We start from the raw sequence: 15944 nt of genomic DNA, 5'->3' as shown, positions 1-15944 counted from the left end.
TAATATTAAAATTAAATTTAAACCAATTAATTAAAACTAAATTACTTAAATATTTAATATTAATGCTTAATATTTTATTATTATTTTTATCCTAATTACTGCTTTGATTTTTCTCTATGAGAGGATTTATTTATGAATATTTTTTGTTTGGGTTTTTGGGCCTCACCTAGTGACACTCAGGGGTTACTCCTGGCTGTGCATTCAGAAATGGCTCCTAGCTTGGGGGATTATATGGGATGCTGGGGGATGGAACCACAGTCCATCCTAGGCTAGCCCAGATAAGGCAGATAACTTACCGCTTGTGCCACCGCTCTGGCCCCTATTTATGAATCTTTTTGTTGTGTATCCTGTTTAGCTAGTTGTAGCCCAACAATTTTTTTATGATTATTAATGGTTTTTAATGTTTATTTTTAAAAGTATTTAAAAAACTTAATTTTGGGGGACCAGTTATGCTCATGGAATTTATAAGCATATGAGCCAATAAATTCCAATTTTCTCCACTGTACTGTTTCTTAAGCTAGTTTAAGGTGGTTGCCTATATACTCAGCTGTTCTAACTACACAGAAATTGATCATAACCAGAACATCTTCATTTTTGCTTACTGTTAACCTCTTATCATTATAGTTTGATCCTGGAGAGGTTTCCTGCTTTTACGGTAATTTGTTTTATTTCCATCTAGTAAGAGAAGTTGCCATAATGTTTTACATATTGTCCTAGAAAGGACAACGTGAAGTTCTGAGAGTAAGTGCTCCTTGAGTTGGAAATTACTTCTCCTTCTTACAAGTCCTCATTCAGTAATTTGAAGGCCATGCCCCATTATTGTTAGAATTACCTGCCCATTGCCAAATAGGCCAAAGGCCACTGTGGAGGATACAAAAGTACTACTCTATATGCTAAGGCTCTCTGCTAAGAAACATGAGTCAGATTGGCTGGGAAGATCCTAGAGTGGGCAGGGCCTTTCATGCAGAAGTCCTTGTACAATCCCTGCCACCTCATGTGGAAGCAAGCAGGCCCACCACCACTACAAATGGAATCAGGAGTAATTCCGGAACTCCTTTAGATGTGATTCTCAAACCAAATAAACAAATAAAAAACACCATGGTAGAAAACCCACCTGTTGCTGGGTGAGCTGCATCATACTCTTGATTGTATTCTATTCTTAGGGTGATGATAACTGTTTATGTTGTGTGTCTGTAGGGGACCCCCACATTGGTTGAACCTACGGAGGTTTCTTAGCAGAGATTACAATAATGATTACTGGAAAAAGGCTTTTGCTTTTAAACCATTCCCCCCTTACTAGTCCTTAAAAGGTATCTATTCTGGATAATCTCCTCAGATCTTCTATCAGGGTCCTCAAACTTTTTAAACATGGGGCCAGTTCACTGTCCCTCAGACCATTGGAGGGTCTGACTATAGTAAAAACAAAACTTATGAACGAATTCTTATGCACACTGCATAAATCTTATTTTGCAATGAAGAAACAAAACAGATACAAATTCAATATGTGGCCCGCGGGTCATAGTTTGAGGACCACTGCTAGATTCTCTTTGCCACTCAACCTTTGTTAAAAGCAAATCAGTAGTTTAAGAAATCGAAATGGCAATGGACCATTTGGACTAAAAGAAAGCACAGGACATTGAATATGTCTTGAGACACGTTGGTGGGGGGGACAGGTGCCTTGGTGCCTTAACTAGTCTTTATTCAGATTTTTGCGCTGCAAGGGGGGGACTCGAACTAGAACTGCTTGAACTAGAGGAAGAATAAGCAGAAAACACCATACTGCCAATGCAATTTCAGGGGGCAGTCGCCAGCAGCGCGCTAAGGCTTTTCCGGTGTCCCTGGGGAAAAAATAAAAATAAAAAATAAAAAAAAGCCAAGGTCTAGAATCTAGGGATCATATTGGTGAACCCTAGGGGCGAGGTTCCCAGGACAGTCTTGGGGGTTTCTATCGATGGCTAATCTGTGCAGTTGCAGCACGAACCCTAACTCAATGCATTTACCCTAGTAGTGAAGGGCGATCGGAGCTGCAGGGAAGCAGGGAAAGGAGCTGAGCCAGCGCAAGCAGAGCAGCCAAGGGCCAGTCCCATCCATGGCCTCCAAAATCAGACAGTCCCTGGTTCCCCCTTCCATCTCCAGTTGCCTCCTTTCCCTTCTCTCCTGGTCTCCCCTTCCCCTCCAAGCCAAAACGTGTGAGGCTCCTTTAAGAGGGAGCTGGGGTGCCCCTGGGGGTGGGAACCCCTCGGCAGCTCGGGCGGCGGCCGCGCGCCGCCGTGATGCTCCTTTCGACGCGCAAGGGCTCCGACTCCGGCTCCAGCGGCCGCTGCGGCCGCGCGGTCGCCTCCATCTCCACCTCCTCCTCCTCCTCCTGTTCTTCTTCCTCGTTGCGTTCCGCCTGCCCTGCCTCGGAGCGTGGTGTTCTGCAGCGGCGGGGACCAGTGCTATGTCGGGAAAGTTCGGGGAGGGAGCGCAGGGGGCCATGCAATCGGGGCTCCGCCGCTCGCGCGCCGCGCCTTGCAGGAGGTGAGTGTCGGGGCCCCCAGCCCCTGGGGCTTAGGGTGCTTGGCGGGTGCTTGGCGGGTTGGAGTGGGTGGCAAAAGAGGAGGAGAAGGCTGCTGTGAACGAAGTTGTGCCGGAGGAGGAGCTGGTGGGCTTTGCGGGGAGATTTCTCCAGCTGCACTGGAGTTATTTCAGCAGCCGATGCCACCCGGTAAGGGGCTGGCAGGGCTGGCAGGGACTCGATTTTTTACCCCCCATCCCTTCCCAGCCCCCCCATTCCCTTACACACTGGAGCTCTGAGGCCTCCTGTGTTTCCTGAGGGTGGAAGATTGAAATCCGACGCCCCGATTTTCTTTTTCTTCGCTTTTCTTTTCCATAGCCCGGCTATCTCTTCTGGAAGCTAAGTGCTGGGTGTGTGCGAAATCAGAGTCTGGAAGCCTCTGGAACTTTTGCAACGCGGTCTGGGCGCTCTTGGGGCTGCAGAGAATCCATCCCGGGGTGGCCCGAGGTGGAAGGCTCGGCTTGGAGCGCCTCACAGTTCCCAGATCTTGGCCCTTCCAGGCGGGTGTGCAAGCTTGCTTTCCGGGGGTACCTGTCAGCCTTTGTGGGTGGATTTTTTTTCCAGCTATACCCTGGTTTTAGTGCTCCCTCTGTAGGCACCCTACCCCTCCATGGGAAACAGATATGCATACTTTTATTTATTTGAATTTAAAAAATCCTAGAGGGCCAGGGGGCCTAGAACACACAAACAACGACTTTCTAAAATGTAGCCCCAGGGATAGTTTCATTTTTTAAAAACCCATCACTTAAGTCCTTGAGGAAATCTTTAGACTCAGTCTGGGGACTTTAGGTGTTCTGAGAGTGGGATGTGGTTTTTCAAGGAGGTAAAAAGCTAGGGGGTTGTAGCTATATATTTATAGTTTAATGATAAGGTTTTCTTGGTGTGTATTGGTGGACTCGATCTGTATTATGTTTTTGATATAGAAAGGCTCCACGTATGTTTGGAAGAGTATTTCTAAAAATCATCAATACAACCAGACCTTTCTTGAATGATTTAACATTGCTTTAGACTATTTAACCCTTGGATGAGCTAGAGTAATAGCTGGAATTATTTGATGAGACCTAGTGTGTAGTACACAGATGGTTAAATGTGTCCTGTGGGAGAAGGAAGCCCATTTTCTCACACCCCCAGATGTCTCCCACACTTTTCTATTCCTGTTTCTGTTCTCTTACACCATACCTCTCCTTACACACTAAGAAACTGTTGGAAGATATCTGTGTTCTGTGAGGGTTTTTTTTTTGTGGCAATTATATAAATATTTATTAAAACTTTTCTTTATGAAGCAATATATGAAGGGTTTATTTTTAATTTTATTTATTTTTGTATATTATTTTCTAATATCTTTATTTAAGCACCATGATTACAAGTATGTTTGTAGTTGGGTTTCAGTTGTTAAAAATAAAAAACACTCCCCCCTCACCAGTGCAACCTTCTCACCACAATGCTCTTCATCTTCCTCCTCTCCCACCCTCTGCCTGTGTTTAAGAGAGGGTTTCTAATTCTCTCACTTACTACCATTGTAATGATAGTTGTTAGAGTAGTTATTTCTCTAACTGCACTCACCAGTCTTTGTGGTAAGGTTCATATCATGGGCTAGTTCTTCTGGCCCTCAGCTCTATTGTCTCTGGGTATTATTATCCAACTGTCTTTTATTTTTTTTAAACCCCCAGATGAGTGAGGCTACTCTTTATCTCTCTCCCTCTGACTTATTTTAGTCAGCATAATAGTTTCGATGTTCATCCATGTATAGGAAATTTCATGACTCCTTTTTTTCTGACAGCTGCATAGTATTCCATTGTGTATATCTGCCACAGTTTCTTTAGCCACTCATCTGTTGTTGGCATCTTGGTTGTCTCCAGATTCTAGCTATTGTAAATAGTGCTGTAATGAATATAGGTATACAGAACGCATTTTTGTTTTATGTTTTTGTGTTCCTAGGGTAAATCCTTAGGAGTTAGGTATAGCTGGATCACTTGGGAGTTCAACTACCATTTTATTTTAGGAATCTCCATATTGTTTTCTATAAAGGCTGATCTGGAAGGCATTCCCATGAACAGTGAATGAGACTTCCTATTGTGATGAGTGCTAGTCTTTGTGGCGTGAGATGGTACCTCATTGTTTTGATTTGCATTTCTCTGATAATTAGTCATCAGGAAATGTTTTGTGAAGTTTAGCACAGCCCAAATTTGGCATGTGATTACATCCCAATTATTTTGAAAAAGAAAAGTAGAATATGGGATCTTGTTAAAGGATATCATGTAGTGTTTAGCTGTTCAGATATATGTTCTGTGTATAGTTTTGGGTGGGAATGTGCACTACCAAAACAGAGACTATTGTAGGAGACATACTATTTACAGGGCAAAATTTTGCAAGAAAATAATTCCAGAATAATTATTAATTTTACAACTATTTTTTTGGTTGTACGATTTTTTTAATCTCTGAGCATAATCTTGTTACTTTGATGTCAATTATTCCAGAAATGAAATTTTTAAAAAGAGTATCATTTTAAGTGTTTTCTGAAAATTTGTGAAAAAATTGCTCAGAAAAAGTCACACTTTTAGCATCCTAACTTCTGTTATCATTTTACCATTTTTTTTCTGGACTCCAGGAAGAAAGTATGACATTCAGTAAGAATTCAGGGTTCTATAATAGATGTTACTTAAATTCTAAAATTTCACTCATATGTTTAATGTGAGTACCTGGAGATTTTGTATGTAGTTTATTTGGTTGGAGATGATTGTTTTAGAAATTGTTGTTTTTGAAATTATATATTATAAATCTGTTTCTAAGTTTTTCCATAGATAAGACATATGTCTATATATAATAACAGCAGTTCTGAAAAATTGTTTTAGAAATTGTTGTTTTTGAAATTATATATTATAAATCTGTTTCTAAGTTTTTCCATAGATAAGACATATGTCTATATATAATAACAGCAGTTCTGAAAAATTGGAAGGTAGAGTGGTTCTTCTTGGAGCTTTTTCTTCCATAAGAACTTTTATCAGTATCAATTAAGGAAAAAAATACAGTGCTTTGGCTGGAGAGATGGTATAGCAGGTAGGGATTTTCTTTGAATACTTTGGCCTGGTCTTCACCCATAGCACCAATCATTGTATCAATGGATATTTGGAAGAGATATTTCTTATTCTTTAGTAATCTATCTTTAGTGGAGAAATTACTGAAATTATTGTTTATTTAGTGTTTCTTTTAACTATTCAAAAATGTCTTTCCTGGCATCTATGCAGGTATGGGATCTAGAGGGTGGACCTCAAAGGCTTGATAGGCAAACCTTGGGTAAGTTTTGGTATTCTATTTATTTATTTATTTATTTATTTATTTATTTATTTATTTATTTATTTATTGGGTCATACCCAGTGGCGCTCAGGGGTTATTTCTGGCTCTGTACTCAGGGATAGCTCCTGGAAGGCATGGGGGATGCTGGGTTGGAACCACTGTCTGTCCTGTATCGGCTGCGTGCAAGGCAAATGCCCTACCACCGTGTTATCTCTTTGGCCCCAAGTTTTGGTATTCTGCTTTTTGAAATGATTTATTAAGTATTTGATTTTAAATAGGCACTTATTCATACTTGGAAAAATAATGCTTATAATGCAGTGCTCCGGCTACTATAAACAAAGCTTTATCATGTTTCTTATCACAATTGAAGCTGCTACATTTCAATATATGTAAGTAAAAAATAAAATATTTTCAGACATATTTTCTGTCCTAATTTGTTAGGCACTTTATAGAAATGTGTTTATATTTTCTACAGATGTATTTGCTTTGTTGCATTTTTCAGAATTTCTTTTCATTTTTGCAGCTGTGGCTTATTGTATTTAGAGTAAATTCTTTGTGTTTACTTGAACCAGTAACATGTTTCATGGATTTTATGTTTATCTCTCCCACTTTTAAAATAGTATTTGAAATGTTATTAGCCTCTGTCACTCAGAACTGATGGATGTTGGTCAGTAATCATTTCAGTTCTTTGGAAATTTTGTTTAGGGTTAGATATGGCCCTAATTTGAAATAGGTACTTTTACAACCACAAATTATGGAGTACGTTCCAAATAATTTGTAGTGTGGGTAACCCAACATGCTTTAGTATTTAGTTTTTCAGTTGGGTCGAGGCAATGTGCCATGCTGGTTAAAAATGGTTTCTGAAACTGACAAAATGCTATTTCCATTTTTGAGTTTGACATACAGAATAAAGTGCCTGTTAGTCTTTATGACAATAAATATGGACAGGACTGGTAAAAATACTTTATTCCCTTACTGGCAGTATAACAAAAATTCAGAAAACTCAAGCATGAAACTGTTGCTGAATACACTGGAAAGCTCATTTATGTTCAATGAAAATTGGGAGGGATGAATTTTAACTTTCAGGTCTTGGACAAAAATATGACATTGCAGCTAAGATGATAATCTAGTGTTTATTTATAAAAATTAATTGAAAAGTTTGCCTAGAATAATTTTCAGATGCTTTAATGATATTCACTAAATATGGGTAATTGACAGAAAAGTATGTAAAATTTGTGATTGAAAAGGCTTCATGTGAAAATGGTCCAATCTAGGTGACTGGTAACAGATCTAACTAGAATTTATTTTTTGACTGTTCTCTCCAGCAGGTTTAGGGAATGAGCAGCATGCTGGGTGAGGGCATCCTGTTACTAGGGATTAAATTTGGAACCTTGTGTATGTCAGGCTTGCACTTCAATCCGTTGTGCTCTTTTGGACCCTGAGGGAGGGTTTTAATATAATTTGTAATTATTTTTAATATAAATTTAAAATAATTGATGAACTGGAGAGATTCTATAGGGTATTAGGTGCTTACTTTGTACAGGCTGACAGGTTCAATCTCTGGCATCTTGTTGGCTCCCTGAGCAATGCAAGAATGATCCCTGAATACAGAGGCAGGAGCACAACTGAATTTGGCCCCAAACAAAACAATAAATAAACAAAAATGCTTGGCAGAGTTTATTTCTTCTGAGGATTTATTTTGCAGGGATGGTGTGGAGGTGTGTGATTTTCTTTATTCAGACACTATCAGCTCTTTCGAATTTTCCTTTAAACAAAATCAAGTACATAAAACAATTTAGAGAATGAATATTTATATTTGAAGAGATTAGAATTTTGGATCAAAATATAAATTTTAGCTGAAAATAACTAAAGAATTAATTAAAATCTATGCTAGATATTTGACATAGTAACTGACTGCTAGGTTAGTTCAATAGTAACTGACTGTGATAAACGCCCATTATGAGTTTTTTGGTTTCTTTTTTTTTTTTTTTTTTTTTTTTTTTGGCAATGCTCAGGAGTTACTCCTGGTTATACAAATAATTCTGGGGATTCTTGGGGGGATCATATGAGATGCTGGGAATCAAATCTACAAGACAACTACTTTCTACCTCAATTTGTCCTAGGTTAACTGCATGCAAGGCAAATGCCCTACCACTGTGCCATTGCTCGGACACTAGGGTTTTTTTGTTTTTGTTTTTGTTTTTAACATAAATAGGTTCTGGGATGATATTGTTGCAAAAGGAAAGAATGGTTCTTCCAAATGACACATCTGTTGCCTTTCAGTAAACAGAATGTTTGCTTTTATGTGTACTTCTAATAGAATCCTGTCTTTTCATCATCTTAGCTTATGTTTTCCCATTTCTTCCAACCTGTTAAGAAGTAGGCTGTTTTCCTGTTGTCTTGTCCCAATCCTGATGCCTTTTAGTTTCCCATGCCCAGCATTTACCGATTGCTTGTTACATCTTTTTTTTTTTTCTTCTTTTTTTTTTTTTAATTATGAGAACAAGTGTGCAAAGAAAGAGGACAAGGTAAAGTTACAGTGGAAGGACAATCACCCATAACATAATTCTCAGAAGTCCCCTCGCTGATATCTTAACTTTGAAATTTCAGCCAAAGAACATTAAGATAAATAAGACAGAATCCATGTACAATTGCTTTGTCCCTCAAGTCCCCAGATTGTAACACATTATAATATTTCTTAACAGTACACAAAGCAATCTAAAGCCATAAAATTTACGTAACTCCTTAAACATTACAGGCATAGTATTTTCTTACATTTCCATATACATGCATATTAGCTTACGTTAACCTCAAATTTTAAGTGAGTTCTTTTTAAGGATTAGAGTCAAAGGAGCACAGTAAAAATGGTGTTAGAGTGGCAATTGTTGTTTGCATAGGCCCACCAAAATATGAGGGACATGGAAAGAAATAACCTTGGCCTAAGTACAAAGAGACCCGACCCCTGAAGTTTCCTGGCACAAGACCAAGTCTAGGCTTCAGGCAAGCTAGATCGTCCAATCCAATACATTGTCTGTAGTGCCAACACACTTTTATTTTTCACACTGTCTCTGTTGTTGGTATCATGTTTCTGTATTAAAGATCCTGGAATCTGCATATCTTACATTGAAGTCAGGATGTGGAGCATCCTCTCCTTTCACCTCACAATCAAAGGGCAATGCAGGGAGCCCTGTCCTGTAAGCAGGTCATTGTCATTGTTAAGTCTTCTCAATGTTAAGGGAAGTCTCTTTTGAGCAGGTCAAAGTCTGAGCAGTGTAGGTCTTCCGTGGTAGAGGATTGCTTCCAGGTGATGTTATAGACCAGCCTGGATGTTTCGTGGATGGCTTCCCTGGTTCAGGGGAGAATGGATTATGCCCTTTCTTCTGAGGTCTGTGCCAGGTCGTTATGTCAATGTTCAGGGTGTAAGGTCTCTCTGCACTACAAGATTTGTGTGTTCCAATTTCTATTAAATAGGATCTTATTTGTATGTATAGTATTTTCCCATTTTAATGTGCCTATGCAAATAAAAAAGCAATGCCACGTGGTGTTATTGGCGCATATGGGGGCCCTAAGAACAATTCCAATGATTCCCATGACATGGTTCAATCATAAGCATTAAACTGGGGGACTCTTCCACCAAAATTCCTTGTTAAACAGCTCAAAAAGAGAAGATAAAAAGTGGTTAGAATCGGGGCCGGGTAGGTGGCGCTGGAGGTAAGGTGTCTGCCTTGCAAGCGCTAGCCAAGGAAGGACCTCGGTTCGATCCCCCGGCATCCCATATGGTCCCCCCAAGCCAGGGGCGATTTCTGAGCGCATAGCCAGGAGTAACCCCTGAGCGTCAAACGGGTGTGGCCCCCCCAAAAAAAAAAAAAACCAAAAAAAAAAAAAAAAGTGGTTAGAATCATCACTGTATAAGACAAAATTTAGTAAGAATTATAGCTGTCCGAAAAAAACCACAAAATATTCTAAAGAAATACGTGTCCATTTTATGTATCTTGAAATAGTTTGGGGTTGTCACACACAATGGACAGCTTTGGACTGTGATTAGGATTGTACACTACTGAAGTTAAAAAGAGTAATGTAGGTTAGTGATGTTTGAGAGGGGGTTAGAGAGTTAAGGAGTAAAAAAGAGTTTTGTATGGGTGTGGGAAAGGGTAGAATACAAAGTGAACATTCTATATATGCAAAACATAACATAAGAATAAGGAATATTCTGAAAACATGAAGTATATGAAGTACATGAGCCCCCGTGCGGTTCTGTAGTTTTTGGATGCCTAGGGAGGAATTTCTGCCCCCCTCCCCCCAGGGCCCAATTAACCAGGTGTGGCCTTGAAGACCCACCAGGATTGGGGGGACCTTGGTCCCCTGGACTAGGTGTTCAGCCCAGGGGGCCTGTGGCTAGCTGTCCTGACATCTTTTTATTTATGTTTTTCTTATCTATTTTTATCTATGATTAAAAAGTTGTTCATGATTGAGTTTCAGCTTACAATGTACACTTTATCTCATTCATACCCAGCTATTGTCCAAAGTGGTCAGTCCTACTATCATTGTCATAGTGTACCCTTCTCTACCCTAACTGCTCTGCTTCATTATTTGTGGCAAACTTCCTACCATGGACTGGTTCTCTTGGCCCTCAATTGTCTCTGGATATTATTACCATACCATCTTTTTTCTTATAGTCCACAAATGAGTGAGATTATATCTATATAACATATAGTGAGATTATGTCTTCCTGTGACTCATTTCACTCAGTGTAATTATATCCATATCCATCCATATATAAGCAAATTTCATGACTTCAGTTTTCCCTACAGCTGCATAATATTCATTCCATTGTATAGATGTACCACAGTTTCTTTAGTCACTCAGTTGTTCTGACATGTGGATTGTTTCTGACTATTGTAAATAGTGCTGCAGTGAACATAGGAATGCAGCAAGCTTTTCTGCATAGTATTTTAGGTTCTTAGGTATATATCCCTAGATATTGCTGGATCATAGGGGAGCATAATTTCTAGTTCTTTGAGGAATATGCTTATTGTTATTCAAAAAGGCTAGACTAGTAGGCATTCCCACCAAAAGTGAATGAGAATCCTTTCCTTCCCATATCTGCACCAGCACTGATTATTCTTGTTCTTTGTGATGTGTGCCAGTTGCTGTGGTGTGAGATGATACCTTGTTTTGATTTGCATCTCCCTAATGAACAGTGATGTGGGCATTTTTTTTTATGTGACTGTTGACTATCTGTATTTCTTCTTTGAGGAAATGTTTGTTCAGTTTTTTCCTCTGCATTTTTGGACCTGGTTAGACTTTTTTCTTGCTGAGTTCTATCAGTGCTTTGCATATCTTAGATATTAGCCCCTTATCAGATGTGTATTGGGTGAATAGTTTCTCCCTTTTCATGGGTAATCTTTGTATCCTATTCACCATTTCCTTTCAGGTGCTGAAGCTTCTTGGATTAATGCAGTCCTATTTGTTTATATTTTCTTCCATTTGCTTGACCAGTGGTGTTTCTTCCTTGAAGATGCCTTGAGCTTCTGTGCCATGAATGTTCTTTCTTCATTTTCATTTGTGTACCTACTGTTTGGTTTTAGGTCTGATTTCTAGGTCTTTAATTTATTTGATTTGACCTTTGTGCATGATGTTAAATAGGGGTCTGAGTTCCTTGTTTTTGCATGTAGCTGACCAGTTTCCCCAAAACAACTTGTTGAAATGCCTTTTTTTTCCTGCACTTTGTATTTTTTGTCACTTTATCAGAGATTAGTTGTTCTTATACCTGCAGGTCCATCTCAGAGTATTAAAATTTATTTCATGGATCTGTCTTTATTCCAGTACCATGTTGTTTTAATGACTACTGCTTTATAAGACATTGATAAATTTATTCTTTACATCTTCTTTTCCTAAGGATTGCTTTAGCTATTAATGTACATTTATTGTTCCATATTAATTTCAGGACTGTCTGATCTATTTCTCTGAAAATATCATGGGTATTTTTAAAATACACCAACAGGGTATATGTTTCCATTTCCTTGTGTCCTCTTATTTCTTGAAGCACTCTTTTGTAGTTTTCTTTGTAGGTCTTTCACTTCTTTACTTATATTACTGCAAGGTACTTGATTTCCTGAGACACAATAGGTTCTGTGATCATTTAAAAAGAAAACTATCTTCTCTTTCATTGTTTGTATATAGAAAAGCTATGGTTTTTTCATATTAATTTTGCAACCTGATACTTTACCATACAGAATCTTCTTTGTGAATTCTTTAGGATTTCTAAATATAGTATGTCATCTACAAATAGTGAGAACTTGACTTATCCTATACCTATCTGGATGCCTCCGATATCTTTATTCTAATTGCTATGGAAAGTACTATATTGAATAGAAGTGGCACTAAGAGGCAAATTGTCTTTTGCCAATTTAGAAGAAAGGCTTTAGATTTTTCCCCATGTTTGCAATGGGTTTGTGGTAAATGGCTTTGACTATGTTGAGAAAAGTTTCTTCAATTTCAATCTCGTTGAAAGTTTTTATCATGAGTGGGTGCTGATCTTGTCTAAAGCTTTCTCTCCATCTGTTGATATGATCATATTGTTTTTTTTTATCTTACTCATATGGTGTATTCTGTTGATAGGCTTGTGTATAATAATCCATCCTTGCATCTCTGGAATGAATCCTACTTAGTCTTGATGTATGACCTTGTCTATGAATTGTTGGATTCTGTTTGCTAATATTTTGTTGAGGGGTTTTGCACCTTAGTTCATCAAGAATATGTCTGTAATTCTCCTTTTTTTTTTTTTTTTGTGCTGTCTGCTTTTGTTATCAGGGTGATGGTAGCTTCATAGAAACTCTTTGGGAGTGTTTATGTTTCTTTAATATCCTGGAAGAACCTAAAAAGGATTGGCATTAGGTCCTTTGGTAAAGATTTGATAGAACTCACTAGTGGATTCATCTGGGCCTAGGCTTTTTGGGGGGGAAGTCTTTTGATTATTATTTAAATTTCCTCAATAGTGATGCACACTCTCAGGCATTACAGGCTATTTTTTTCACCCTTAGGAGGTTATAGGAATCCACTAATTTATACATTTATAAAGATTCTCAAGATAATCTCGGATTACCCATTAAATTTCTGTAATTTCTTTAGTAACACTCTCCTTTTATTTTTGATTCTGTTTATTTTCTCTTTCCCACTTTTGTTAAGAGTCTTGCTAATGCCTTTTAGGTCATGTTTACTTTCTCAAAGAACCAACTTTTGCTTTCACTGATCTTTTATATTGTTTTCTGGGTATCCAGTTGATTAATATTTGCTCTAAATTTTATTTTTTTCTTTCTACTAACTATTTTCAGCTCATTTTGTTGGTCATTTTCAATTACTTAAGCTGTGACATTTATGTTGGTCTTTTCCTTTTTCTGGTGAATGCTTGCAAAGCTATACACTTTTCTTTTAATATCACGTTTACTCTGTTGTATAAAATCTGATAATCTGTGTCTTCATTCTCATTTATTTACAGGAATCTTTATTTTGTTTTTGGGTCACACCCGGTGACACTCAGGGTCATGGCTATGTGCTCAGAAATCGCTCCTGGCTTGCAGAACCCTTGTACAATTACTTTGTCCACAAGTCCCCAGATTGTAGTACATTATAACATTTCTTAGCAGTACACAAAGCAACCTAAAGCCATGAAATTTATGTGACTCCTTAACATTGAAGGCATAGTATTTTTTTATTTATTCATGCACATACATATTAGTTTAAGTTAACATCAAAAGTTTAAGAGGTTTTTTTTAAGGGTTAGTCAAAAGGGCACAGTAAAAACGGTGTTAGAGTGGCAAATATTGTTTGCATAGGCCCATCAAAATATGGGGGTCAAAGAAAGGAATAGCCTTGGTCTAAATACAAGGAGACCACTACCCCTGAAGTTTCCTGACATAAGACCAACTCTAGGCTCCAGGCAAACTAGTTTATTCAATCCAAGTCATTGTCTGTAGTGCCAATACAGTTTTATTTTTATGCAGTCTCTATTGTTGGCATCAGGTTTCTTTATTAAAGATCCTGGAATCTGCACATCCTACATTGAAGTCAGGCTGGTGTGGAGTATCCTCTAGTTTCACCTCACGATTAAGGAGCAATACAGAAAGCCCTGTCCAGTAAGCAGGTCATTGTTGTTGTTAAGTCTTCTCAGTGTTAAGGGAAGTCTCTTTTGAATAGGTCGATGTCAGAGCAGCAGTTGGGTGTTCCCTGGTAGAGGATTGCCTCCAGGTGATGTTATAGACAACCTTGGATGTTTTGTAGATGTCTTCTCTAGATTAGGGGTGAATGGAGAATGCCTATTCTTCTGAAGCCTGTGCCAGGTCTTTATGTCAATTTTCAGGGTGTAAGGTCCCATTGCACTACAAGATTTGTGTGTTCCCATCTCTATTAGATAAGAACTTATTTGTATGTATAGTATTTTCCCGTTTTAATGTGCCTAAGAAAACAAGAAATAAAGCCACGTGGCGTTATCAGAGTATATGGGGGCGTAAAAACACGTCCAACAATACCCATGACTTGGTTCAAACATAAGCATTAAACTGAGGGATTCTTTCACACCAAATTCCATATTGAGCAGTTCACAAAGAGAAGATAAAAAAAAGTGGGGGGGGGATCATCACTGTATTAAAAAAATATTCAGCAAAAGTTATAGCCATCAAAGAAAACACCCATAAAATGTTGAAAAGACATATGTGTCCTTTTTATGCCTTTTGGAATAGTTGGGTGGGTGTTAACTCCAGGGCACCACTTTGGTCTGTGACTTAGGACTCGACTCTACAGTACTTAAGTTAAAAAGGGTAAATGAGGAGTAATGATGATAGGGGTTAAGAGAGTTAAAGAGAAAAATGATCTTTTGTAGGGGTGTGCAAAAGGGCAGAGTACAAAATGGACATTCTGCATACATAAAGACATAATTCAATGATAGTGAGTACTATTAATATATCTTTGAAAATATAGACTGGAAAGAGATTACCAGTGACTGCGTCAGGACACTGGGAGGCTGGAAATTTAAAGCCCCACCCAGACCCTCCCTAAAGAGCCGAATGGATAATGGGGGAAAGCCTAGGGTACCTTCAAGCTCTGCCAAGGGACCCAACTCGCTGGCTTGCCCAGGCACGTGGCCCGGGGAAGTCTTGGAGACCTGGAGCAAGGCGGTAGAGGGGTGTTGGGGTTACCCAAGTCACGCCCCCCCCCAGGCCTGGTTAAGAAGGCTTCTGGCATGGCGGAGGCCTGCCGAACCCCATGCTGCTAGACTCCCGGCTCCCAGGAAGGAAAGAGGGGGTTGTTCTTTTTTATAACTAAAACCCAACTATAAACATGCTTGTAATTATGGTGTTCAAATAAAGTTATTTAAAAAACAAAAAAAAGGGGCAGGGAAGGTGGCGCTAGAGGTAAGGTGTCTGCCTTGCAAGAGCTAGCATAGGATGGACCGTGGTTCGATCCCGAGGCTTCCCATATGGTCCCCCAAGCCAGGGGCAATTTCTGAGCGCATAGCCAGGAGTAAACCCTGAGCGTCAAACGGGTGTGGCCCAAAAACCAAAAATAAATAAATAAATACAACATGCAATCTTCAAATTATCTTCAAATTATATATACCCAGTATGTCAGTGTTCCAAGTGATAAAATCACCAGTACCACCACAAGTCTCACCCCAAGAAAAGATTATTCATTAATAATGTAATTCATGTTCAATATTTTAAATCATTTCTATAAATTAAAATTCTATGCAATTTTTCTCCATATACCTAAAAATCTAGTATAGCAAATGTCATCAAATGTTACTTCCAAGTATAATTGTTTTTTCATTTTTGTTTTCTGCTTTTTGCTTGTCATGAGCACGTATTGTTGCATTATAGCCAAAAAATCCTATTATAAGAAAAAGAGCTTGAAACATACAATATCAGTTGATATATCTATAAAATATAGAAACAAAAACAAAAAGCTCCCAACATAGCCACACTTTTAAAGAAAGGAGCAAACTTAACTGAGGCATTTATGAAAACTAGAGAATCTTAATTTCAGCATCCTATTATATCGCTAAAGAACTCAATTTGAAATAAGGAACCCTTCAAAC

At 38.5% G+C, this 15944-nt stretch overlaps 1 protein-coding gene across 1 annotated transcript in view; it reads left to right on the top strand.

Moving 5' to 3' along the window:
* Window positions 1-2325: 2325 nt before the first annotated feature.
* The window catches only part of GPR63 (G protein-coupled receptor 63), a 69955-nt gene continuing 56336 nt past the window's right edge, over window positions 2326-15944 (top strand). The window contains exon 1 of the mRNA XM_049771336.1: window positions 2326-2520. The gene's annotated coding sequence lies outside the window, so the exon portion shown is untranslated. The remainder of the gene's footprint in view (window positions 2521-15944) is intronic.

Source organism: Suncus etruscus, chromosome 4 (genome assembly GCF_024139225.1).
Source record: "Suncus etruscus isolate mSunEtr1 chromosome 4, mSunEtr1.pri.cur, whole genome shotgun sequence".
NCBI lineage: Eukaryota > Metazoa > Chordata > Mammalia > Eulipotyphla > Soricidae > Suncus > Suncus etruscus.
The sequence above is the reverse complement of the archived record's forward strand: the minus strand, read 5'-3'. Positions and strand labels throughout refer to the sequence as shown.